This window comes from Chroicocephalus ridibundus, chromosome 7 (genome assembly GCF_963924245.1).
Source record: "Chroicocephalus ridibundus chromosome 7, bChrRid1.1, whole genome shotgun sequence".
Classification (NCBI taxonomy): domain Eukaryota; kingdom Metazoa; phylum Chordata; class Aves; order Charadriiformes; family Laridae; genus Chroicocephalus; species Chroicocephalus ridibundus.
In genome coordinates, this window is record NC_086290.1 from 39614200 (window position 1) to 39641600 (window position 27401).

The window sequence follows — 27401 nt, forward strand, 5'->3', positions numbered from 1 at the left end:
AAAATACCCTGGATCACTGCCCAGGTTTTTACTTGATTTCCTGTGTATTCACTTGCCTGTCACTTCTAAACCTGTTTTGCCTCTCACTTAGAAGTGGAATTGTGCTGGGGTAAAGGTTTTACCTGTATCCTAGCTAAATATAAGTTTTATGATGCATATTCATTGCTTGGTTCCAGGGTATCGCTCAAAGCTAGTTACTCCTGCATGCTTGTGTTATGCTGTCTATTGATTGCCCCTTTTTGCCTTTTATCCTTCTTGTTGTTGTCCTTTTTCCTGGCTCTTGCAGAAAGTGATGCCAGGCCATTAGGAAACTGAATTATTAAACCTTCATATTGATTTTTCTTGACCATATAGCTGACGTTATCGTGTAAGGACCCTTGCCTTGAGCTATGTGGAGGGGGTTTTGATAAGTGCTTGACAGGTCTCCTCGCTCCTTTGCTTCATTACTGTCCCTCTCTTTGCTACCCCATCATTTCCAAGAGGAGGAGATTCTGAAAACCATTATGTGCAGTCATTTCGTTTCACTGTCAAGCTCCCTTGCTAGCAGCCACACAAATGACGGGATTTTTCTTTCTTTTTGCTCCGGAGGTACACAAACAGATCAGCCCATTTGCTAACAGCCTCAGCGCTGACACCACGGTATCCATGGCAACGCACCAGCCTGCGCAAGCATCCGCAGACGCTTCGAAAATCAGAAATACCGAGTGATGACAAGGAGTCACTTCAGACAATGGATGTTTATAGGTGTCGCAACCACCTGAAATACTTCTGTCTCCACCCATCAGCTCCTTGATTATAACATGCTCTACATTTCTCTTGCAGGTCCTTTGTGAGAATACAAGATTCAAGGCAGAATTAATCCCTGTTTTGATTTTTTTTTTTTCTTTTTTTCTCCACAAATCACTGGCTGAGGTACCTTATGGGAATGAGCACCCCAAGCTCCGCTGCTGACTTTCCTCTTCGAACTGGGTTGGCGTACAGGTTCTTCAAATGATAAAATCCAAAGTTGTAATTGAAAAGGAAGTCGCCTACGTCAACCCAGCTAACAGATGTAACTGTGTGACTGCTAGGCTGAGTGGTGATTTGCCCCATCACGTCGCATGAACTACTGCTTTCCTATAGTGACAATAGATTTAATAAGATCCAATCAAACATTTTGGGGGAACGTTTCTGCATAACTCCATCCACCTGCTGGCATGGCCGAGACTATGCTATTGTGTTTACAGCTGCTAGTCTTCACCGATCCCGCAGGTTCTTCAGCTCTGTTTTCAGGAGATAACATTCAGGCTCTCGGGCTGCATTTCTAAAGCTGGTTGCAGCAAATGTGTTGGTTCATTAAACCAGGTACCTACATGCTAAAACATCCATAATTCAGATTGGGTAACTGCACGTGGACTACTGATTTGTGTAGCTAGATAACTGTGGGGAAGTACATGGGCATGAGCTAGCATGAATTTACAGTTGGCATGTACGTGCTACCCCTCAGAACCTCAGCCCTCATTTTTCTGCGCAAAACAGACCGTTAGTCACGTGCTGATGATGACCCTGGAGGAGAAGCAGTTTTATAACGTAGCAGAACCAACAGGTGGTGTTCAGGCATTCAGGACCACCACCTTCAGGCTGGGGAAGTATTTGTGCCACACTAAGATGTGATGGGCGTGCTCATTGATCAGGCTGAGGCCATTCTCAAACCCAGACTGGACCACTGCGCTTGTTGTTTGCACAAAAGCTGAGTGTGAGGCTGAGTTTGAAGCTTGGTCATGGGAAAGAGCCCAAGTACCTTGATGCTTAACTTCAAGCCATGGTTTTGGTGAGAAAATAGCCCCTCATTCTGTCTGCAGTGCCTCCCCTCTCCTAAGAAGTCGTTTATTCACAGAAAGGCGAAAAGAAATACAAAGACCAAACCCAAGATGAACTATGTTGCCCCATATTGTGGTGTTAACTTGATTAGGCTAATCTGCTTTCAGCTGATAATTTAAGCTTTAGGCTTGGAAAATGCAGTAACATTTACATGTTTGAACATAACAAGAGAAGCATATTAAAAAGCCTTATCAAAATTCCACATTAATAAAACAAGCTATCAGCACATCAGAGAACTGAAGAGCTTCCATGTACAAGCATGCAAGCGTAGTAATAGATTCCTTCTAAGGTCTTTAATCCTCTGTAGCTACTGTTGGAAAAATTCAGACTTTCCCCTAGAACAGGAAATTAAATCTCAAAAATAGCATATCCCTCATGTTCTGACCAGTTTGACTATTTAGTAACTTGTATGTCATATTTATTTTGAAAAGCAACTTTTTCATACAGTTTTGCTACAGATGCAACATGTAAAGTGATTTCATTAATTAACCCTTAATGTGTGTTCTGTTCATCTTCTGTTTGATCTCGTAGATAGGCAGTGGATTGTAATTTTTTTTTTTATTTCATTATAAGACCTAGTAAGACTGAACGGTGCAGTAGTCTTATCCCCACAGCTTTCAGGACAGATAAAAAAAGGCAGTGCTTGTACTAGTGAGAAGCTAGAGATGGCAAAACAACCAACCTGAGCTCAAACTTGCATTTATTACTTCCTGTCAATCATAATTCCCTGTTATAGCTAGAAAATGTTAAAAGCAACAAATCTTATTTTCCTAGAGAGTTTGGGGTTTTTTTTCTTCTTGTGGAGATGGAAACTTAATAGCTGAACTGTTCCTCTGTACCCTGGAAAATGGGTTAAAGCAGTGAAAATTGGTTTTGGTTAAGAACATTCTACAGCTGAATCCTGCAGGGATCAGTACTCCCCTCGCTTCCTTTCAAATATATTTGCAAAACCTGCTGTGAGATGTCTCTAACATGACAAGTCTGACATCCAGCTTTTTCCTCTTCAGCAAAGGAACCAGCCCCATAACCAAGATGTCACAAAGCCTCAAGATCTGCGAGGAAAAAGCAGCTGGGTTAGGTAAATGACAGGGGAAGGAGGAAGCTCTGCTCATTGCCACACATTCTGTGAGGGACCTCTACCATCCATTTGTCATGTTGGCATGTTATCTGGGGACCCTTTGCTTTCAATCACAGCAGTGAGAAATGGAGACATCCACTGGAGTGCATTCTCTTCAGCAATTCTTGTCTCTTGGCGTTCCCAAGAGCAGGTGGCACCAGTATTTTGTACCCTCTCTTCGCTTTCAAATTATTCTGCTTCTCATGAAGAGACTGACTTTTGACATCAAAAGCATTTAGTAAATTAAAGTGTAGCTCCCCGACGCTAATTCTTCTATCATAATTCATGTGGGTATCTATGGTCCCTTGCACAAAAAGACCAAAGATAACTACAAAGGCAGCATTGCCCTGGTACAAGTCCTTCCACTGTAGCTAGATCTCACCTTTGCTTAAAGCTTTCCTGTAGCAACCTGAGGCATACATTTACAGACAGGTAATATCTCCAAACAATCTTTAAAAGGTAAATGTTATCAAATGTGAGACAGGCAGAAAAAGGAAAGATTTTACATGGGAGTGTTACTATGTGAGCTGATGAGATACAGTTGAATTTCTTGTCCAAAACAGAAACAAATGGAACATAGTTTGTTATGCAAAGCCAGGGATAAGTATGTGCTATTTTCAGTGGAAGCTTTAACTTTGCTTAGTGGTTGATAATCATTTGAAGGAGCTTTTCAGCTCTCCTTTCTTCCTCGTTGCCTCCATCGGGCACTAGAGGGACCCTAGAAATTCTCAACCGACAGAAACATCTCGGCAACGCCAAGGCAGCAGCGCTGCCTTTCCTGGTCACCTTAGCCTAGGTGTTTCCAAGAGGAAAGGTGGCAAAAAACTGCACAACCGATTGTTGAACATGCCCAGAGACTGCAAATATGCCCCTGGGGAAAGCACGTAAAGGGGCCGTAGCCATACTTGCCGGTGTTTTGTCATCCTTGTTGGTGCTTGCTGCTCTTCTCATCACGGATAGGCAAGAGCTGGCTTTGCCTCGACCACTCCGTTGGCTCGGCTAATGCTGTGACATTGGCACAGAGGCTTTTTTTGGGAAATTAAATGTTTCCTTCTTCGTTCTGAAGTGAAGCCAAATACTGAAGTTGCCAACAATTGCACCTCGATAAACTGTCAGAGGAGCAGCAGTGGTTTGTTATTGTAGCTATGCAGTAAAAGAAGAATACGTCTTGACACAAGTCCCTTTTCAAATGGCAATTCCCACCCACAGTTTCAAATGAATCTGTTCTAAAAAGGGCTATAGACAATGCCATTCCTTTTTCTTTTAGCAGGCAGGTAAAAATCCTCTGTATTTGATTTACCAGACCTCCATATAGAGATCCATAATTCAGCGTGTCAAAGCTTTACTATAAAGCTTATAGTTTCGGAGGTTATGTAAAAATCTATTTTTCCTTTGTAAAAAAAAAATAAAATAATCTCCCCACTATCTCTTAGTGAGATGATGCTTTTTGATCTCTGCATGAATATTTCTGATGAAAATATGTGCCTGCATTTTAATAACTCCAACATAAATTATACGAATTTTTCCTGTCTTAAAATGTCTAGTGTCAACACTGTTCCTGAATATTTAATGTAAAGTATAATGTAATTTCACTAGATAATTATCTCGAGGAAAATGGCGAATGCCATGCTGGTTTTCTCTGTGTTTATTTTTCATCAGCTTTGATGATTGTTTAAAGGAGAGCTGCAACTGAATGACTAACTTCCAAAATTCACCTTCCCTCTCTCTCTGCAGGCTGCTGCTGAAAAGAGACAGGCTGCTACCGTACTGCAGCTGAGCTAGAGGCAGTGATTCCTACACGGCACGCGGAATATTCTGAGTGCTTCTGCGCTTAGTTATATCACCCCTCTGATCTCTAGGAATGTTTACGGACAGTGCACACACAGCCTATCTATTGTACGTGGTGTCTTTCCATTAAGACATCTCTGCCATGACACCCATTGCGGTATTTGTTTCCAACAAAAGTATAAGCTGTCCTTTCCTTTTTTTTTTTTTTCTTCTTTTTAATATTACAAGCTTTAAATAAATCTAATTTCCATTTGGATGAAGTGTAACTGTTTCTCCTTGATCAAGTCAACCGCTCATTCTCGCTCAGAGCTCCTTCTGATTAGGCTTTATGTAAGCTGCATTCCTCTTATCCAGGTGGTCAAAGGAAGGGCAAAGTCCCTGTGCTTGGGGGGAGAGCTCCATCGAGGTCTTCCCATGGCTGCGTGGGCCTCCAAGGGGAGGCAGGGAAAAAGACAGCAGGGAAAAGGCACTGCTGATCCCTGGGGTGCTGGGGGCACTGGCGCACATTCCTTGTGCGCTGAATGGGTATCTTTGCTCCTGGCAGTCTGGAAGAAAGACTGCCTGTAGCAGATCAGTGTCCTCTGGAAGCTTCTCCTCCGGATGGACATACATCACCGACAGTGAGTAACCAGAGGGGAACATGACAGCGTTGTCCTCTTGGCAAAATCCTGCTCCCTTTGCATGCCAGTGCTTTACAGATGAAATGCTGGAAGAGGGAAGCAGCAGTGGTGGGAAGGTGTCCCAAACTGCTTGAGGAGGGCTTGGGAAAGGGACTGGAAGGGAAGATGTCTGTAGCCTCGACTCACAGACTCGGACCTTTAAGGGAAAAGAAAATTTCCAGTTTTACAAATACCTAAAGATGCTTAACAAAATAAGTATGCATCCCCAAGTCATGTTATTGACATTAACATAGGACTGGAATATAATCCAACAAATTGTTGAGGGATGGCCATCTCCGTATGGCAGCTGAAGCAACGGCGGGGCCTAGGCTTTACTGAACCTGTGTTTTGACCACCCAGCCTAAGATTCGTGTAGCCCAAATTACAGGTATGAAACGTTGTAGATCACCTGCTAAAGTCCACAGAGGAAAAGAGTGCTCAGTACTCCTGAAAATCATGCTTGAAATCAAGCTAGGTACCTAAAATTAGTGAGGCTTTGTAAAAATTATAGACGAAGTACTCGTTCAGAGTGGTGCAGCAAAATGAAACAAAACTGAAATTAGCATTTAAAACTTTTGCGCTGCAGTTAGTGTGTATTCTGGGCACCCAAATATAAAGAGGAATAGCAACGTTTATCTTTACTGGATCAAAACATAGCACCTGATTCAAAAACATTTATTAGACTAATACATACATGACACTCAGAATTGCTGGTTCAGATTCTGACAGAGCGGCTTTTGCACATTCATTTTTAACAAACCCATTAGACTAATTTGTTGAGGAAATGGAAAAGGTAAGAATCACATTTTAGTCTTTCAGCTCCAGCAAAGAGCACTGAGACGAAGTGACTCTGATGAGAAAGGGCGAGATGAGCCGCGGCTGCAGCTCCAGCGCATCAGCGGTGTCGCGTGAGGGATGACTTTGCCCTTGCCTGCTTTACTTTTGCCAAAGGAACACGGAAACAGTAATTGATGTCCTGAGGGGCCGAGGAGGAAAGTTCAGTTTGAGAAGCTGGTAAGTGACAAGCAATAGGATGTCTTTTATTGCCGGGTGCCGGGAAATGGCTGGAGAGCTCGGCCCTACACGAGCACAATTTCAAAGTTAGCAGCAGCGCAGTTTCTGAGGTGCTGTAAAAGCGGGTTTTTTTAACTTATCTCACCATTGCTCGTTGCCTTTTTCCACAAGAAAAGGAGAAATTAGATTGGGCTGAGACTGGCATCGTTGGAAGACCCAAACGCAAGCAGGTGAGGGAGGTTCGGGATGCTTTTCTACGACGGCGGGGACGATCGACTCGGCGCGGCGGCGGGCTGGGTGCCGGGGCCGGCCGCCACGGAGCAGCTCAGCGCCGGTGCGCGACCGTCGCCGCGCCGACACCCACCGCCGCGGCCCGCCAAAGGCGGGTCCCGGGAGCAGGGACGCCCCGCACGGGTGCCGGGCCGGCGCGGGGCCCCTCCGCAATGCAGGGGCCGCTGCGGGCGGCGGGCAGGGCGCGGGGCGGGGCGGGGCGGCGGCGAGGGGCCGGACGCCGCCGCCGCGGGGGCCCTGCGGGAGCGGCGCCGGGGCCGGGGCGGGGCTGGGGGGCGGGGCCGGGGGCTCGCGGCGCGCAGGCGGCCGCGTCCCGGCGACAGCCCCGAGCGCGGCGGGGCGGGCTGAGCTGAGGCGGGCACGGCGGCGGCGCGCCCTCTCTCTGCCCCTCGGCGCGGCGGTGCGTCCCGGTGCCGGCAGCCGCCGCGGCGCTCAGGTAAGGACTCCCGCCGAGCCTCCCCCCGCCGCCGCCCCGCTGCGGGCGGACGTTGCCGGGCGGGCGAGAGGCAGCGGCTCCGCAGCCGGGGCGGGGGGTGCCCGTCGGAAGAAGAAGAGGAGGAGGAAGGGAGGACGAAGTGGCCGCTGGGGGTGGGGGGGGGTTCGGCGCCCCTCGGAGGGGTGTCCGCGCGCCGGCCGTTGGGGGCCGTTGGGGGCCGCTGGGGGCGCGGGGCCGGGCCGGCCCGCGCGGGCTCTGACAGGGGGCGGCCCCGGGCCGGAGGCTGCAGCCCGTCGGTGAGCGGAGCCGCCGGCGGTGAAGGGCGGGGGCGGCTCCCCGGTGAGAACCTGTTTTATCTTCACGGGGGCAGCCGACTTTTGCCGTCTGCCTTCCAGGGCTTGGAGCATCTCCGGGCTGTAAAACCCTCTAAAGGATGAAACCTTCTGTCCTCTCCTGCCCCCACCCCTAAGCTCCTCTAAAGGGATCTGTGAGGCTGAACAAAGAACGTTGTGTCAGACGAGGGGGTGAGATGGTTGTAAGTGCTTTTAATTTGCATCGGGGAGGGGGGGAAAAAGAAAATAATCATTGCCTGTAATGAATGGATCAGCCGCGGGAAGGCCGGTGGCCGCAGCGAGGCGGTGGAGAACAAAGCCTTTTTATGTAAGAGAAAATTATGCAAAATGTGCCTCGCTTGAACTGCCGCAGGTACAAGCCGTGGAGCATATGCGGCTCTGCGGTGCCGTGGTGTTGCGCCGGATGGGATCTACCGAATAAAGACTCTTTGCCTCAATTTGTTGCGTACATGTTCGAGACGCTAACCACGACCTGCCGTTTGAATAAGATGTGCTTTATGAAACACCTTTGGGAAAAGAAGGGTGTGTGCCGCGTGCCCGAAGAGTTGCTTTCTGTATGTAAGATACTGACATGCTAAGCTTGAACTTTCAGTTTTCCTCTGAATAAAGATGCTCTCTGATTTGTTGGTGGATTTTCATGTAGGCTTCTTCCTGATATAAAATAGCTGGCTTTCACATCTAAGTGGTTATTAACATAAAATCATGCAGTAGAATGGTATGTATACATATGTATTTTCTAAGTCTTTCTTATTCTAGGTCTCTAGCATCCCTTTTCCATAATTTGTCATGTCTTTGTGGTTGTGCGAATAAATATTTCTCCATCCTTTCTCAAAAAAAAAAATCATTTGCTGTCCAGCATTTGTGCTGCTTGCAGTTCAGAAAACCTGTCCCTTTTGTTTTCAGAAGGGTTCTTGCTTGCAAGATTGAAGCACGTATCCTTTCCATTCTGTTTTTTCCCGTTTCCTTCACGAACCTTTGTTTTCTGCCTGTGAAAGAACCTGTTTTGTTTCACCTGTGCTGGTTTAGACTTGCAGGGATGTCTAGACTACATAGCTCATAGCCAGTGCACCCAAGAAGAGGCTCAGCTGCAGGTCGTATTTATTTTCTATAGCTTCTCTCGCTTCCTTCCCAACTGGATGACGTGATCGCAGCATCGCAGCCCTTGCTGGGAAGACAGAGATAATGTGCTGAGAGAGCATTACCTAGCGAAGCTGCCCCTGCCATTACTTCATAGATCACTAAGAAGTGATTCACCAACAGTGAGAGAATGGGCACCTTCCCTGCGTGTGCTATAAAAACTCGTGTCAGCACAGAGTCAGTCCAGTTAAGTTTGTGGATAGGAGTGTATTTCTGTTCTGAAAGTGTGATATGTAATACTAAGCCCAAACTCACCCTTGTAGCACCTAGGTCTAGAAACTGCTGAATTCCTCACTGCGTATTTCATTTCACCTAGTTGAAAAACACTCACGATGCCCTCAGCAGTGGGCAGGACCCCAATCTTAATCTGGTACCGCCCTCCTAGAGCTCAGGCATTTACAGGTGAGCTAAACCAACACACTTAAAATAACCCCAGTGGCTTGGTGAGACTGTTCAGTGTCGACATGAAACACGCAGGCTCTGGGAAGAGGGGTGATTTCAGCAGTGAGATGCAGTGGCATAAGTTCTATCTCTTCTTCTCTTTTACCCAAGGGACAGGATTTGGTTAATGGAGCTTTACAATTTGTTGCACCCATATTGTGCATTGCCTGTGGGTGTTTGAGAGAAGCCAAAGAGCTGTCATCCTGAGAATAAAAAGTTGCTGTTGTTCTGTGGAGAATTTTAGCACACTTGGAGCACGGAGGGCAGTTCATTGTGCTTATAATGCAGTTTGTTACATAAAGCGGCATTCGCACCCTTGATTTAGAGATCTGATGTAATTGTTATGGTATGTTATGTCAGTACTTAGCTGTGGTCTTTAAATACGTTTTGACAATAAAGAAAAAGTCGTCATTTAATGGCCCCTGAGGTGCTGTGCCTAGGCATGAGTGATCTGATCACTGTAGTCCCTAAATGAATTGCTGCAGTCTGAGTTAAGAATTCCCATGTTGCTAGATGTTTTTCCAGAAGCATACCTTTCCTTTCAGCCTGTGGCATGCTGCTTTCTGTGTGAGTTACTGCTTGCTAAACGATATACCTGGATTCATGGAAGGAAACATCTGTTATGTGTACTGACAGGAGAGCAGGCTGTGGCCCCTCTAGCTCTGCTCCCGTGCTCAGTTAACAGTTCTCTGAGCTGTGGAAATCGCTAGAAATATCTCAACACGGAAGCGAGTGGGTAAGGCCCATTGCAGACTCTGCTGGACTACTTCAGCTATCACCCCCACATGTGGTATGTCATACACATGTGTTGTAGACAGGCTTGTTTTCTTAATGGGGTGAGAAGAGGGAGAATTCAAAAAGAATTTAGGTTGTGAGGACTTTATGAGGATGGCTTTCAGAAAGTTACCTCTCTCTTACTACAAGCTCTACAAAGTCACAAGGTACTGACAGAACTTGTAATGCAGCTGCAGCATCTATGAGATCTGAAATCTGGTCTGCCATGATGGTACAAATGACAATTAGCTTCAGAAGGGGCTGGGGGAAACGCTCCCATAGTAGTGCTCCTCTGTAAACGCCGGGTCAGTCCAAAGGCACTGCACAGGCAATGCTTGTGCTGAGAACTGATCTGGTATAATCTCTGACTCACACCAAAAGAAAAAACCACCCCTTGGCTCCTGCCTGCAGGACATTTGTGGGTGAATTGAAGCCTCGCCTAGAAAAGGATCAGGGAATGTTGCAGTTAACATGCACATGAATGAGTAACAGCCAGAAATTTGGAAAGGTGTAATGTCCTGGGGTCCTAGCCTAGGTGACTTCCCAAGGTCCCTTCTGGACTGAATTATCTGACAATCTGGATATTTTGTTTGTGTGCTACCTTAAAGTCCATGTGTGTACTTGATGAGGAAATAAAATTAAGCATGTGCTGGTATGTAGAATTGTTCCGAAGACTCAAAGATGCTTGCTTTGGTCCATCTGGATTTATTCACTTGTTTAAACACATGCTTAATTGCCCTTGAAAGTGAGCCGTAAGCGTGCTTAAAAGTTAAACATGTTTTTAACTGAAGAGGGAATGTTTTTGATGAAAAGGGAAAGAGTGTAAATTCAGGGTTTGTGGGCTCAGTGGTGGAAAACCCTTCATGATCTTTGGCGGTGCTGAGTACCTCCAGAGACAGCATGGAAATGAACACTGTTCCGTGAAATCACTACATTGCTTATCCCTCCCTAGACACACACTAAGGGAGAGCATGGGTGGGTCTTGGCATGTTTAGGGCTGGTGCTTTTTCTTCTGTTCTTTTGCTTCATGTAGAGGTGTGCTGATTAGCAGTAGTTCTGTAGCACATCTCAGCTAATAAAAACCAGCATGAGACTGATTTCTGTAGGGTGGAGGTGATTTAGAGGATTGGTGCTGGAAACAGAGGTGGTTTCTTAAGCTGTCTGCCTCAGTAGATGAAAAAGCTTTTATTTCATGGGTAGGTGTATTCACAGGCTATGCTACAAAACTATAGGAGGGTGTTTTAGAAGGAAATTCAATGTGACATTTGTAATTCTAGGTATTGGAGGAAAAGAACTGATGTATCCATGGGGTTAATTTGGATTCTGTGGCCACATGGGTTGACTATGCTAGCTCTTAAGAAGATTTGAGGTCTTGATTGACCCATTTTACTTTAACACTAATTGTTTGCTGCTGTATTAAGGAGAAAAGATGAGCTAATGCTGTTGCTCCTTATGGTTTTACACTCACTGCTGTTTTTCCCTACAGCAGTCTTGCAGATGAAACTGATCTTTGTTCTTTTGTCTTGGAGGTGGGGGGGAGCCCGTCACAATCATTCAAAGTGATAACAAGACAACAGTTTCAGAGTGTCTGTGTTTGTGCTCAGTATCCTGCATCTTTGTTAGGGTGCCAGTTTGAAAGGAATTACGGTGAAAAGGCGAGGCTTGGGCAACTTCAGGAATATAAAGATTTATATTATCTCTTTGTTTTCAATAATCTGTGAGACAGCTTAGTGCTGGTTGATAGTCTTGACCAATGTTACAATATACTGTTTCTCTTCTAGCATTTTTTAAACGTGTTGTTTTTCTACCTTTCTCTGGTGTAATAAGTATTTGTTTATTTTAGCACATGGTGTCCATCTTCCAGATAAAATATACATGTGTATCTGTATGTTCATATAGCACAAAGGAGGCAATGGCCCTATTACAAGCAAGAGTGTTAGGTGGAGAAAATCAATATAACTGTGTTGAATTCATTGAATCTGCACCTGACTCACTCCATCTGGAAAAAGACAATGCCCCTTTCAGCTCTGTTTTCTCATTATTGAAAATCTGGGGTACATTTCCCCTTCAGGGAAATAATCAGTTTATATCTATGAATTCTTAAGTTATGGATCTGTAGGTAGAATTCAGTCCCTCTGGCAAATTCGGCTCCTTCATTTACAGCTGGCACTCACGGGTGCGGGGATCTGAGGAATATTTACAGTCTCGTGTTGGTCAAGCCCCTGGCAAGAAGCAGGAAGAGTTTTCTGTTAGTACTTCTACTAGCCGTAATGCAGTTAGATTGCAGTAGCTTCCAGTGAGTTAAGTCTATGAAAACTTACTTTTCTGTTTGTGAAACTTGTCACTTTGTCCCCCGAGGGAGATTTAAACTAAGTTTCAACAGCCGTTTGCAAAATTAGCTGTATTTAAAATGTACGCAACCTCTGGATAAACAACATTAAAAAAAAAAAACAACCCAAAACAAAACCAGCAGTCCAGTCATGTCAGATAACTTGGCAGCATTTAATTATAAGACCTATTGATTCAATTAACCCTATGTTTTCACTTTATTTTCTGGAGAGAATGATAGGGGCTGGTTTCTGGTTTAAAACTAGGAGCTGTCAGTTCTATTTTGAGGAACATACATTATCTGTTAGAAGAGCTGCTTTGCCGTGCAAAACTTGCTACTTTTTCTTAGGTTCTGATCTTGAATGAGCAAAGTTAGAAAATATCTCAAAATAAGAACATAGGGTAGGAGTACTATAAAGGTTCAGAACCGAGTTACGATTACATTTTTGAAAACTCCAGCCTTGGTCCAAATTTGTGCCAGAGCTGCCTCAGTAGAAAGTGCAGTGGACCTTCGAAAGTGACCCGGGTGCTTTGCTGCCAGGCCAGAAACTCAGATCTGCTGGCTGTGAGCGACGATCTGCATTGATGGTCCTCCTTCCCTACATAGCTCAACCATGGTGTTGTCCAGGCTGTGCCCGGAGGAACCCCGGCTGGGTGTGAGGTAGAGCTAGGTCTCTCTCACTTTCTTGTTCCCCTCATTTTCTGTAGAAGGTATGTGTATGACTTGTTAAGGCCAGTGCAGGCAATTGCAAGGTGACAGACCTTATGTGCAAAGACCCCCTTAACCTCTGGGAAAGCTCAGAGGCTGAGGGGGACTGTGAGGAAAGCTTCTTTTCTGTGTTTGCTGTCAAACGGGCTGAAAGTGCGTGTTCAAAGTCCTTTCACTTTAAGGAGGTCTGGATGTGAATTCTGGTTAGCTGGAAAGCTGGTTAGCTTGTTCTAGCTAACCAGCTCTTTTTGTGCCAAGTTACTCTGTTTTCTCCCAGCAGCTCTTCTGTGACCCCCAGGTCTGAGCAGAAAGATCTGATCCCCTCATGGGGAATGTGTCTGGACTCTGGACCCGAGGCTGTGCACTGCAATGTAATGACTGCCAGCTACCACATCCAGGGCTTGCTAACGGTAACATGGTTTCACTGTCCTCTGGCCGACTGTGGGACAAAGAAACCCCATGGCCTTTTAAAGCCCCTGTCCTGTTCTTGCATCTGCCTCCTCGTGATCTGGTAAGGTATGCTTGGGCACCCGTTCCTGTTCTGGCCATGTGGTATCATTCAGCAAACAGAGCTGCTACCTTTGTTTGAGCTCCTGTGACTGTGGCGTGATGGAGCGCAGCTGTACGTTCCAGTGCCGGCTGCCTGTCGCTGGCAGATCCCCGTCTGATGGTGCCTGACGTGCTTTCCGGGTGTCTGAAGCCACTGTTGGGTGGCTGTCGCAGGGCACAGTGGGCAGGCAGGCTGACGCTCCTCTTTGCAGCAGCACTGTGCTCATGGCATTAGGCATTTGCCAGCTTCCCTGGAGTCATGATGAAATCAATACTAGTTTTTTATTTCCCTCAGCAATTAGAAAATGTTCAAGAAGGCTGAAGAAAAAAATCCAGGGGCTCAAAAGAGAGATGCAGGGGTGGAGCTGAATGATTTGCAAAGGAAAAGGAGACTGAAGCTTGCTCCGCAAGGGGTGGTGTGGGTGTTCGGCCATTCACGTCCCGTCCTGCTTGCTGACCTGTAGCTTGGGGTGGGAGGGAATCAGGGATGTAGCCGGGTGTGCCAGCCCTAAGCTGCCTCCTGACTGGCAGAATTACCCTGTCCTCCTTCAGCGCTCCCCCGCCCCTGTGTTAGAGAGTATGTGGCGCAGGCAGATAGCCATGAGAAGAGGAGGGAGATTTCTGAATTAAGAGAGTCCGCTCCTCCAGACTTGTATCAGTCAGAGTTGTTCTTGATTTGCACTGATTCAGTCAGGGCAAAGCTTGGCCCTAAGGAAGCTCTTCACAGGCTGTCAGCGCACTCAGAATACACCTGGCAGGTAGTGTCTGGGTTGCCAGGAGTCCAGAGCAGACCTATCACTTAAGGTTGGTGCTAAGTGTGTCTGGAAGGAAAGTGGCAAGTTAATTTTTTGTCCCCATCCTTGTCTTTTCCAACATGATTGATTTGGTGTCCCATAAAGAAAATTTTCCCCAGGAAAATGATGAAGAAACCCATAAATCAGGAGGAAGGAAATTGTATATTTCTTTTTGTTTAGGGAGATAAAATATGTATATTGCCTGGAGTAGTAAAGCAAAAGTTGGCAAACATATGTGAGAGAGTAATTAAAAAAAAAAAAAAAGAAAAACAAACCTCTTTTGGTGGGGGGAAGGGGGAGAAACAGTTAATAACTTGATTCATTCCAAAGAGCAAGGGATAGTGTGGTAAATAAGAGCTTTCATTCCATGTTGTTTTCTGCAAAGTTAAGCTTTTTGGGGTATAGAGAGCTGGTTGTGCTTCTGAGTAAGACTTAGCAAAATATTGACTGTAAGCATTTCATAGGACCCAGTGCTATCTGCTACAGCATATAATAAATTTATGTCTAAGACTTTGAATAAAAGGGCTTTTGTAATATGAGAAATTAATATCTATAATTTTATATTCCATATAGTTTGCCAAAATTAGCAGCAGTGATTTACAGATAATACTTACAATCCTTTAGGTTAGATCATTTTAAATGGCACGCTACTTAATGTTGCTGAAAACACTGTCAGTATTTTGAATGCAAGATTAAAAATACTCTTAAATGTGCCTTTCAATATGAATAGTTGAGAAATTTTTTGGTGATATGTATTTAAAAAAAAAAAATAGTCAAATTGCATTCACTTAGAATGACCTCTAGTACAAAATTGTTTCTACAGGCAAAAAAACCTGAATTCAGTTAGGCTTTTTTTTTTTTTTTCCTTCACTTGTTTTGGTCCAGTGTACACTTGCAGCATCACTGTTTGCAATAAGTGGAATTAATTACATGTTACAAAGTTTTAACTGATAATTACAGGCACTGGGAAGTAAGGAACATGCTTTGTCTTTCTACTGCATTTATGATACTGATTCTTCAGATGCCTGAATGGTTGTATGTTTGTTTGGATGGTAAAGCTGGTATCAGGATGCCAGCACTGACCGGCATTATTACCTGTAATTACCAACAGGCACAGAGTCAATCAAGCCTTTCCCATCAGCCATCCCTGCAGCCCCTGAGTCCACTTAGAGCCTGACTTTTGGGTGAGTGCTGACTTGTGCAGGTGCTGCCAGCGCTGGCTGATGTGCACCAAGCATCTGTCATTGTGGAGGTTTCCTGTTCTTTGCTTCATCTGGACTAAGTTGCCTTTGAAGCCCTTACCACAAGCTTAGGCTTTGAGACATTGATAATAAGTCAAGTAATACCTGCTGAAACAAAGCCTTATTCTGTGATTTGCAGTCTCTGCGTGAACTTGATTCTGCTTATTGTCTTGCAGCACAACTGAGTAAGTACACTGCTTTTTTGGAGAGAGTACCCCTTGATTGTAATTATTTATTGTTTTAAGATGCTGACAGTGGCAGAGTTTAATTGGTGCAAGGTGTGTACCTTCCTGAACCAGCAGATAAAAATGCTACTGGTTCTTTTAAGGTAGATAATCCTTTTTTGGGTGGGGTCATGAGTTTTCTGTTTTCTTCCAGTGATGGGGACAGAGCAATATGGTGATGGTGAAAGCTGTACTTAGAGCAACTAACTTGTTTACACTTTGAATTAAGTGTTTTAGGACTGAATTTTGTTTATAGCCTATTACAAGCAGGAGGAGGAAATAAGTACTTGGGGAAAAAAATACTGGGCAAACCCAATGTTTTCCATACTTCAGGACATGAAGCTATGTTTACTACTAGGATCAGAAAGAACTATTTCCTTGGAGACATGGTATTGTAGAGTTGGCATTATGGGTCATTCCTCTGAAATACCTCTATGGTCGGCACCAGTTGATTTGTTTTGCCCTTACTGCCCTGCTGTTCTCAGGTGAATTTCAGTTCTGAGGTTTCAGTCACTTGAAGGATCTGAGTTATTTTTGTTTCTAATTAGTTTTATAGACTGATAGAAGTAGTAAATTTTTTCTGAAGAGGGTGGAATTTTCTTCTGCACTTTAAATTATTGCAAGATCAGCCCCAGTGACATTGCTTATTCCAGTACGCAGTGGAGTTAAGTGACCTGTCTGTGTCCCGGGATGGGCAAGAGAATGAGTGTTGGAGATGTAGTGTGTTTTTCTGTTTTCTCTGGCAATGTTTTGGTGGCTTTCTCTCGCTTGCTTAAAGGAGAAGGAAGGTAAGTGGAAAACGAGTTTTCTTCCAGTGGGGGAGTGATCTCTGCATGCATTAAAAAGACAAAAAGAGAGGTCAGAGGCATGTGTTATGTTTTTATTTGAAAAACTAGTTGTGAAGACATGTTTCAGCTGTAGCTGGTAGGTTTCAGAGCTGACACAATAGTAGGAACAGATTTTGCCTGTCCAGGATTTCCAGACACTGTTGAAAAACAGATCTAAAAAAGCAGCTGTCTCCCTATGTTCACCTCTTTTCCCCATCCAAACATGATATAAGCATAACTTTCTTTTGGATTCTGTTCCCCTCATGCTTTTGCAGTTGGAAAGCCTGGTGTATTTATTGTTTGCTCTGCTGCCCTTACCTGCAGGCAAGGCATGATCCAGGTTGATGTGTAATCCTCCTAGATTAGTAACCAAGCCCTGCCCCATGCCTGTGTCACTAAGCAGATGAGTAGCTCTTTGAAGAATGTTTTGAGCCTTGTGAAAATAATTTCTGGCAGAAACTTTCCTTTTAAAAGATATTAAAATATGCAAACAGTCAAATGAGCAAGTGTGCCTCAAGAATAAAGGTGCTATGTCTCTGGTTAGTTGTTAATGTTTCCCTTTCCACGATGCTGGACTTTGCAGCTGAACTTGAAAATCCTTTACAACTGGTACTGTACAATTTCCCCTTCCACTGTTGCTCTGCCTGCATTTAAGTGTTTCTTTTTCTTTCCATTTGTTGCTTTCCAGGTTCGTCACTCATTTTGCATCGAAACATAGCTCTGAGCAGAGCTCTGCATAAATAAGAAACCTGCTATATAGATGAAACTATGGAAAAAGAACCTGCGATATTCTCCTGCTGGACCTTGTTCTGAAATGAGGAGTTGCTCCTCTTCTGAGGGGCTTATGGGAGTCTTGGATCATGGGCGAGACAACCACAGGGTAGAGAGTGCGTGCCAGCCTGTGGGGCTCTGGGCCAGTCGTGAGAGCCTCTGGTGTGTCCATCACAGGTGTGCTGCTGGTTTTGGTTTTGGTTTTAGCTTGTCCTGTTTGCTTAGGTCCTGATCCACAGTAGAACCGGAGAAGCTCTTCTTGGCTTGGAAATGATTCCTTTGGGGATTTTATGGGCAAATTTCAGCCTCGTATCTGCAAAATCATCCTCTCTGTATCCACCAATAATTTGCTTAGGGCCTGGCATCCCCATAGGCAGTGAGCCCTGGGGTGGCCAGCAGGCTGTAGCTCTACTGGGATGCCCCAGCCTGGGAAAGCAGGTTCCTGGCTGCCAGGGCAGAGCGGACGTTTCTGCCCTGTGTGTCTGCTGAGCAGTGGCAGTTGCTGTTTCTCATCTGACTGATTCCTGAGGACAGCAGGGGCATCAGGCCTGACTCTCCAGAGCTCCCCACCACGGAGTCCCTTTCCGTACACTGGAAGGAGTCACAAGGCGTTTTCTCTTTGCGGTAGCAAAAGTCAGTTTTCCCTACCCTGTTTGAGAAATATTGAGGCAATTTTGCTGTGCATGTCCACTGACCCTGGTACTTGTATATAACCAGTCTGAAACCATTCCCGAGAACAGGCTACTGCAAGTGTCCAAGTAAATGTTTGCTGGATTTAGCCTGAAATGTATGACGCTTTATGCAAGCTAAATCTTAGCGTGATAGTGGGAACCAGGAGAAGCCTTCCAGTTGGCAGTCTGGGATGCTGCCTCTTGGCAGTCAAGGCTTATCTCAGCTGGTGCTGTGGGGGTCCTGTGCCTGTTTGCTCCCACGGTGCCTGGTCCTTGCCTGACCCCGTGGGAAGCCAGCTCAGGAAGCTGAGCCAGGGCAATGCTACTGCTGTGCAAAAATTACTTACTTTCTACCAGTCCGGGTCTCTCAAATGCTCCAGAGGGGCAGGAATGTGTATCTGAGAGCTGGAAGGCCTCCACCTGTCTGAAAGATGGGGATTTTAGGGAAGTTAATGCTCCATTTTGAAAATAAAGATCACAGGATCTAACCTCCCTGAACAGGTTTTGTTGCTCCCTAAAAGACAAATTACAGCAGTTGTAAATCTTGCCTAGTATACTTTTTGAATCACCTGCTTCTTGTATAAATGGTCCTGTTCTAAAAAAACCTGCACTCTTAACTTTTCTTTTTTTTTTTTTTTTATGAGCGAAGGACAAAAGAGGCAGGGTTACAGTGAAAATGTTGCACTTGGCTCCCTTCCTATTAGCAGTCATAAATACACTTGGCACAGTCTTTTCCTGGTAGTCACAGGGAGATCTATGGTAATAAACAGTCCTTCTAGGCTTTCTGCTGCAGGCTCTGAATGTCACTGTTCTGCAGCTGACTTGCTTGCCACAAAGCCCTTGCCTGTGTCTTTAATGAAGGACTGTCCTGAGGTAGAAATTGCCTTCCTTGGAATTAGAGGAGGAGGAGGGATGTGTGTTGTGAGGAAAAACTAAGCCAGGAAACACCTGGCAACCAGATGGCCCCTTGCATGCTGCATCATACCCATACCTTCATTAAGGATTACTGTGGCCGTCTCCGGGTAATAGATTTAGAGGTTTGGGGTCACAAAGAATTAGAAAATTTTAGCCAGTTGCAATTAAATGTAAGTTATTTTTAGAGGACAAAGAACTGAGCTAAGCTGAAAGCTGAATTAGAGCTACTTGAAATGTTAGGGCTCAAATACTATGGGTAGTATTTTCTAGGCGACCAACAAAAGAACCCGTGCACTTCAGTCAGAGGCACAAAGCATCCCAGGGTGGTGGCAGGTGGGCTGGAGGCAGCAGAGCTCTGAGCAATGGCAGTAGTGTGGAACCAGTATTATTCTGCTTCCTGATGGCAGCTGGCGTTATGTACTTTTCTCTGAATATTTATGTGTGCAACAGATAAGGGTTGCTCAGACAGTTAGGAGGCTAGGACTGCGTTGTTTGCACTGTGATTTATATAAGCCCGACTCAGTATCTTGCACTAATGTTTTACCTGTGTTTAATTTTGTTTTATATTTCCCCTTCAGTGTGCCTGCATTCCAGAAAGGGCAGACTCAAAGGTTTTTAAATTTTCAAGTATGCTTTGAGACTTTCAGTTGGGAAATAGAGATTTGGGAAGAACTGTGCTAGCACACAAACCCTTCCTGTGCCGGTGACCAGTCAGCAGCGGTTGGTGGCATGTGGTGGGACAGGAATCCAGGCTGGCCCCGCATGGGTGTGCAGAAGTGAGCATGAGGAGGCTGCTCTGCCTCCTGCATCCCCTGTGCTCACCTGCCTGCTCCGGCAGGTGGAAGAGGCACGGCAGTACTGAGATGGGTGGGTGGGTCTTGTCTGTCTCACTGCTGCACTGGAAAATGGGAGATGCCTCTTCTTGAGGGAGTTGTTTCTGTGAATCAGCGGCTCTTGCTGAATCTGGGGCCAACTGGTACCGTCTTGCACTGCTAACCCTCTCACTGCCCTGCTTTGAAAGGTTTTTAGGTACCTTATGGGAATAACAAGCAAAGAAGAAACTTTGCTCGTCCGGGGACTGTGTAAACGCTGATTGCCTTCCTTACAAATGCTTTGGAGCATCCACAGGAAGCCTGAATAGGTTGTTTATTACTTCCGTTCTTGTGATGTTGATGGAATAATAAAAGCATTGCTGGCTTTTATCCTGTATATTCTTTGAGCAGCCTCTTTGCTGACAGTATATCTCTTGTCACTTTCACATTAAAATGTTGATAAGCACAACTTGAAAACACTTATCATTGAAATATCTATTTAATTACTTGTTAGCATTGATGTCAAAGCCTAGTGTGAATTTAATGCAGTGAGTTCTGAGGAATCCACCTCAAAAAACTTGTTTTAGATATCATTTCAGTTTTTAAGGCTACTACTTGTGGGGTTGGTTCTGCAGCCGAGATCCTTTTTCAAGACAAGCTAACTTGCGTTATGCAATGCAAGTGTTTGTGTTTTATTAAAGAGAAGCCAATGACACCCTACCACATGATACGGGGCAGCCACATGAATATGGAACAATTCTGTCTTGAAAGGGTGGATCAAGTTGTTCAGTAAGTCTTTTCATTTTCTAATCTCTTTGAATCTGAAAGGCTATATGGTATTTCTTATTTTACCCTCGGGAGAGGAAAAAGAAATCTTCTTAGTTCTTGAAAGCTACTGCCCCAGGTTAGGCAGTCCTTACATTAACAGTTTGTTACCCAGAGAGGCTAGAATATCCTTTTGTTGTGCATTGACGGTGTCTTCAACCAGTGCAGAACGCCACAGCAGCAACTTGGAAAGAAAAGCAGGGGGAACGTGCCTGAAGGATTTATTGTGCTGCTGTTGGTTTTCCCCTGAGAGGAGCCCAGCTGTCTTAAAGCTGAAATTAAAATGTAAATCCTTAAATAGGCATAATTAGGGTACTTCCTTTAGATGATGTCTGGTGCAGGCAGCTTCAGTTTTTGGGGGTGTGCAGTTTTTTTCAGTGAAGAAGTGTTTGGGCAGTGAATGAGGGAGGGGACAATTACCAGCAATCGCACACTGTGTTGGTGCTCTCCAGCTTGGGAAAGTTGCAACAAAATGGAGCATGAGTTCTTTTTCCCCACCAGTCCTGCTGCTGTGGTGCATAAACCTCATGAAGACTTGTACTTCTGAATGTACAGAATTACTGCTCCAGTAACACATTGGTACTAAAACGGGCAGAAGGTGCTGGTGTGGATCCTCTCGTAATTTTGTATGGCATTTTGCAGAGTTGGGATGGAGAGCTGCTGGAGTGCCTCGTCTTGGGGGGGGCCTGCTAAAGTGCTGAAGACCTCTGTGAATCAGGCTGCGAGGTGGCTTGCCCTTGGTGGGAATCTTGGGTTTAGCTCTGCTGGACTTTGGGTTAGGCCTGGAAAGAAGCATCTTTTGCAGAAACATTGAAAGCAGAAAACCAGTCAGAAGGATCTCATTTTTGTCAGGGAGTTTGAGTTCATTGTAACGCTGTGTGGAACTTGCTGGAGGCCTGAGCACATACGAAGCGGTAGGGAGAATCAGAGCTCAGTTTTAGTTGGAATGGGCCTGGAGAAGCAGGCTGGGACTTGTTCCCAGTCTAAAAGCTGAGCAGCTGTAGTGTTTGTTGTTTTTCTGTGTTAGGGTTTTGGCACCTGCTCTCATACCAAATCAGCTGTTGAGAATGTTGTATGTCTATGTAAAGGTGCTTAGAGCTGCATGTGTGTGCGTCTGACAGATTAGGCATATTTGCCTGATAGCTGTTCAGCTCCTTTTTCTTTTTTCTTTATTATTATTTTTTTTTCCAGGAAGACTTTTGTAATTATGTAGGGGATGTTAATGACAGAATAGTTTCAAGACTCCACACTTATGCCCACTTAATAGTATTAATTATTGTTTATAATATTACTTTGCCTTATTGGGGTAAGTTTGATACAGACATTCATGACCTGAAGAGATCTTAAATGGTCTTGAATTTTATTGCTAAGGCCAGCCTTCAGTTTCAAACCAGAAAAAGACCCCTTTCAGCCTGGCTTTTTAACAATGTTGTGAAGTGGTGTTGTGTTTGATTTAATTGTGGTCCTGTACATGTTTAATTTTGGTGGTTCAGAGGCATGAATAATGTTAGAACAGTGCTTTAAAATAGTATTTTTTTTCACGTTGTCTAGCTTAACACATTAAAAGACCCAAACGAGTGAGGCAGAAAACAGAGCAGATGTTTGTTTTCCTTTTTCCATACTAAAAAAGCTGTAGTTCAGTTTTGGTTTTGCCATTTAGATTTTTATGGTGACAACTGGTGAAACCATGCTGTTTGTCAGGTGGAAAAGTACATCTTTATAAAATGTCATTTGAGATACTGGAAAATGCCTGGCTGGGCTAACGCTGTCACTTATTCTAAGCAAATAGCTTTGATACTTTCTGCGGTCTCCTGGAGTCATATAATGGTCTACTTTAAACCCTGTATTTGTGAATCTTGAGCAATGACTTAGGGCTTTTTTTTTTTTTTTTTTTAATTAATATTTGGGGAAGAGACTGGAATAGAGATGACTTTCCACAAGAGCCTAATCCTGAATCTGACAGAGTTCTGTAGAGAGTTGCTGCATTTCTGTGAAAGTTTTAAACCAACTCCTGTCATTTACTAGAGCATTATCTCTGTTTCAGAGTGCCATCTGTTAGTTACCAAGAATTCTTCAGGAAGAATATTTATTTTTTCCAAAGTGCTGAGGATATCAGATTTTCTCACAGAACTGAGTTCTGTCCCTGTGAAGTTCCCCAACTGTTTTCCGTACTGATCAGCGTAGGTGCCGTTTATTAATTTTTGGTAAACTTTCTATTGTACATCTTTACTCTTAAAAATATTTATGCATGTGAAAATGTATGTATGCACCTATACAACTCCACTGAGCTGAATGGAACTTGTTATATAAATACTTCTGGAATCTAATACTTGGATCGTGTTAAATAGAAATAGTGTGAACAATAGGACCATTACTGTCAATAGATGAGAGTTGTCACCTGGACAGTTTCCAAGGGAAATATGTTTTACCTGCAATCAGTGCTACTTAATTCAGTTTTGTACCGATGCACATGAATGACTGTAAGTCCTTCTGCATGCTGCGTTCACATGCTAGAGCAATAGCTCCTCCACATACAGAAGGACTGTAAATAGGAAGCTTTTCCTATGACAGTAATGACTTCTGCAATAAGAATAGTGTTGTACTGTACTAAAGGAAATAAATTGTTGTAAAGAACAGCTTTGGATTGTCTGTCAAACGCGGTAATGTACATATAATCTCTGTTCAGTGGAAGTCTCTAAAATATGAAGAATGACAGAATAAACTGTGCATGCACGTTGAAATATCAACATTCATCTTGTAACCATTTTTATAATTACCTGACAAGAAAAGAGCTATTAAATCATCTTACTCATTTCCTGTTTTGCCCTACTTGCCATCCTGACACCTGGATAACTTCTAGAATGTATATTGATAAATATGGCCCTTATTCCTCTTCCCACAGTGGCTTGGTAGCGTTTTTGGATGTACAAATTGTAACTGTGAGGACCTTAAAGGGAAGAAATAGGTTTTGATTGCTGCTCTGTGAGGGGGAAGGTTTGGTGATCTGTTTCCCATTGCAGTGGGAGAAGGTATGCAGTTGTAAGCTGGCTGTCCAGAGGCTGATGACAGCTTCAGTTGGGAGCCTCAGCTTCTTGATTGACAGTTTTATTGTCCTTAGGAAAGGTAGCTGTCATGGAAGACTTCACCGTGGGTGAAGGTCGGGCCAGGAATTTTGGTGTGAATTCAATAGGAGAGCAGGAATAAAGAGTAGAAAAGTAATGATATGCGATCTAGATCCTGTTTAATTTGGTGAAAAGAAGCATGCATTATTAATTATCTTCCATTGAAAAATTTTCAGAAGGCAGATTGTGTTGTGGGAGAACCCACAATCATCACTAATACAATCTTTGACTCCTACGGAGCTGTTCTCTCATTCTTTACCTGGGATCCTCAGAAGAAATGTATTATTTTCAGTTGTTAGTGCAGCACCCATTTTATAACAAGACTATAGCTTTCATTTAGTCTCTACAAAGCCTGTGGGAAGGACAGTAATGACTTGCATGAGATTGTTAGTGATGTGCAGATCTTTTTTTCTTGGTTTTTATTCATTACACCTGTTGGAAATAGTAAATTTGCCATAACTTTCTAGAGTGCCTTACAAGTGAACCACATACAGACTTTGCTAAAGATTGTGGCTTTATTGCTGTTTTGTGGGGATTTATGAAGGGATTCATTGGGGACCGAGGGCAGTGTGTAACAAAAGCAGTGGACCGTCAACTCCACAACAACATCTTTCTTTAAAGGGGAAAGTGCAGGTCCTTCAGTGTCACTTGCCAGTTATTCCATGCGTCAGTGACTTTTGGGGAGGAGGAGGGAGGTTTCCGACCTGTTTGGGCCATGAACACAAGCAGGCAAATTCATGTTAAAACATAAGTGTGCATATGCATGCACAGAGGTGAGCATTCATGTTTCTTTTCTGTACTCCACTGAAGTAGCCGTCAGACAGAGAGCAGTTTATTCTGGGTCAGAATCTAACTGCATTATTTCAAAGATAACTGACATTTCTATTTACTCTTTCTTTATATGGTATTATGTGGACAAGATAGTACTACAGTTGAGCCCAGACTGTAATCTCTGGAAATCTTGTTAAGAGTGTGATAGATTTATTTTCCAGTAAAATAGCTAGCAGGCTTTATAAATCTTGATGTGTCAATGGAAGGTCACCTGCTTAAACGCCACCAAACAGGATTTACTTTTTAGGTGTAAGTGAAATCTGTGCCTGAATTACTTCTTGGTCATTAGTTGATTTTTAGTTATTGTATTGGAGTTTAATTTTGGCATTTTCCAATCAGGGCCAAAATCTGCTTTTGAGTGTTTTTTCCAGTTGTGATTGAGGCCCTAGTCCTCTAGCAAAAACCAGGTATCTGTGGCATCAATGCATTCGTTTGAGGTCTCAGCCTCTTCATTAGGGATAAAGAGGAGTCTGTGCTTGTAGGCTACGTTGCAGGATTAACACCTAAAGCATGATTATGTGCTTACCAGCGTGTTTATTCCCTTTGCTGCCCTTCGAACAGCGCGCACCCTGCTGTGGCACTGTCCTTAGACCTTTCAAGCCTTTAGGGCAAAATTCATCCTTTGCTCAGAAAAGCCTATGTTAGGAGAGAATCTGTTGGTATAAATTTAAGAATTGTAGGCATATTAACAAAAAGGCGTGTTTCAGTCTGCCCTTGCAGATTTGAGTGGCATTATGGTGCACTTAGCTGAGGGATGCTCCTAAATGTGCAGGGAGAACCACGCTGATGTCAGGGGATCCAGGGAGGAAAGGCGTGCTTGAACTGAGCATTTTGTCTGCATCCTGCTCCCTGGTCCTGGGCTTCTGTGTTACTTCCCAGGTAGGTAGTACCTGTGTTTGGCTCTTTGGTTAGGCTGACAGTGTGCCAGCGAACGCTGGTGGACATGGCAGCCACCTCCTCTGGCCAGCCTCCCTAACTAGAGTGCCTTCTTCTGGAGGAAACGGCACTTCGCAGTTCCCCTGTCCTGTAAGGACCTCTGGGTGATTTTGTTATTTCCTTCATGGTTTTGAGCTCAAGAAGGTTACTCTTGACATAGGCTCTTAAAGCCCTAGCACTCTTTCCATCTGCAGTGTTGGTAGCACCACACACTGCCCAGGTAACCATACAGACCTCCTGATTCATAAATGTTCATCAGTTCATATTGTAAATATTAATCCCACGAGCCAACTCCAATCAGCAGCTGAATTGGGGCCAGACTTATTAGGGGAACCAACAAGTCTCTCTTTGAATGCAGGGCACAGAGAGGAGAAAAAGGCAGGTCTTAAATCAGTGTGTAGTTTAATTGTTTTTATTTTCTCAGAGGCCCCGAAGCAATGTGATGCAGGTTTTTCAACGCTGACATCACAAAATACTGGGACATGCTGCCAAGTCCATGTGGGTGGAGAAGAAAGGAGGTGTTCTTGGTTCTTGTAAACACTTGTGCTTCTGTTCTCATGGAAGAAAAAAGGAACAAACTTTCCCGATGAGTCTCTGAGAATGTAAATGCCACATGAGCATTTTGGCTAACAGCAGAAATGGCATTTCCTGTGCTGTCTTCACTGCTCAATTGTCTTGTCCTAGTTACATAAGTTGTGTTTTATCAACTGGAGCATATGCATAGAAAACCAGTTGGAGAACTCTACGAGTCATTTATCACCTCCTCACAATTTCCAGCTGAATCACTCATACTCACAGTTGCTCTGAAAAGAGTGTTCAGGTATTCGGCATCAAACCACTGAAGTTGCATCCTTTCACCTATAAACTAAATATTTTTTGTCTTGTATCTGATGATAGGTTGCAAAACCTGAAAATTAGCAGGAAAATCCATAATTTTCCTTAGGAAAGAATCTCAAAAGTTTTTAGCAATTATGCTAGTTTTTGATAGAGGGAGGATTGTTGGACTCAACTCATCCTTGATGACACTTAATTTCTGTTAGTGACTGGAGAGAAATTAATTTTCTTATATTTATATATTTACTTATATATATACTTAAATATAAGTATACTTACATATTATAATATATAATATATATAATATTATAATATATAAAAATATATATTAAGTATATATATATATAAGTAAACTTATATTTACTCCTTCCATGGTGTGCAGCATGGGAGGGATGCTTATCACCAGTTTACACAAATCATTTGCTTTACAGCAGTATATCGGCCAGCCCAATATAGTGTTTTATTTATGTAAATAAATCTAAAGAAAATGCTTTTTGTTCAGACATTTTATGTATAGGAAATGAATTATGATACTTGTGTAAATAGTGTTCAGGTCACTGTGAGTTCCTTAAAAGAGCACGGACAGTCACTTTTTGAATATTTGGCAGTGCAGAGTGTGGCCTGGAAATGGAGACAGCCTCTTTAGAGGCTGTTCAGCTTAATTGATTTGTAGTAGAAGAGGCTTAGAACTGCCTGGACTCTTAGCACTGTTTGGTTTGCGCTCCTTATATCCATCGTTAAGAACTTGTGCTTTTGCTACACTGATACCAGGCGGCCCTTTAAAGATGCTGTGTAGTTTTTATTAATCTTGTTATCAAGTGCACTCTACATAAAAAGAGTGCCTTGCTGTTCCAGAGCTCTGAGATGCTGCGGGGCTGGGGCAACATTACTTGAAATAAAAATGACCAACTCGGTTCCTGGCAAGCAAAGGAAGGAGATGTGGGAAGAAAACAAATTAAAAAAATCTAGCCCAAAATGGAGCAGAGAACGCAGTGTTTAACATAGCTCAGAACGGTTTGGACACGTGAATCCGGAAGGCTCACCTTATGTTGCATGTCTCTGTTTGTGGGAGCGGGGAATTAAATTGTGTAGTGACTTTAGCAAAGTGGAATGTAAATGGAGGAACATATTTGGTTTTGCCT

General features: G+C 43.9%; 1 protein-coding gene across 34 annotated transcripts in view; it reads left to right on the top strand.

Annotated features, from left to right (window-relative positions):
• Positions 1–6999: 6999 nt before the first annotated feature.
• The window catches only part of MAP2 (microtubule associated protein 2), a 229008-nt gene continuing 208606 nt past the window's right edge, over positions 7000–27401 (top strand). For 28 of the 34 annotated variants that reach the window (XM_063342104.1, XM_063342119.1, XM_063342112.1 and 25 more), the window contains exon 1: positions 7000–7165. The gene's annotated coding sequence lies outside the window, so the exon portion shown is untranslated. The remainder of the gene's footprint in view (positions 7166–27401) is intronic. The other 6 variants (XM_063342126.1, XM_063342127.1, XM_063342131.1 and 3 more) reach the window with 3 other exon arrangements.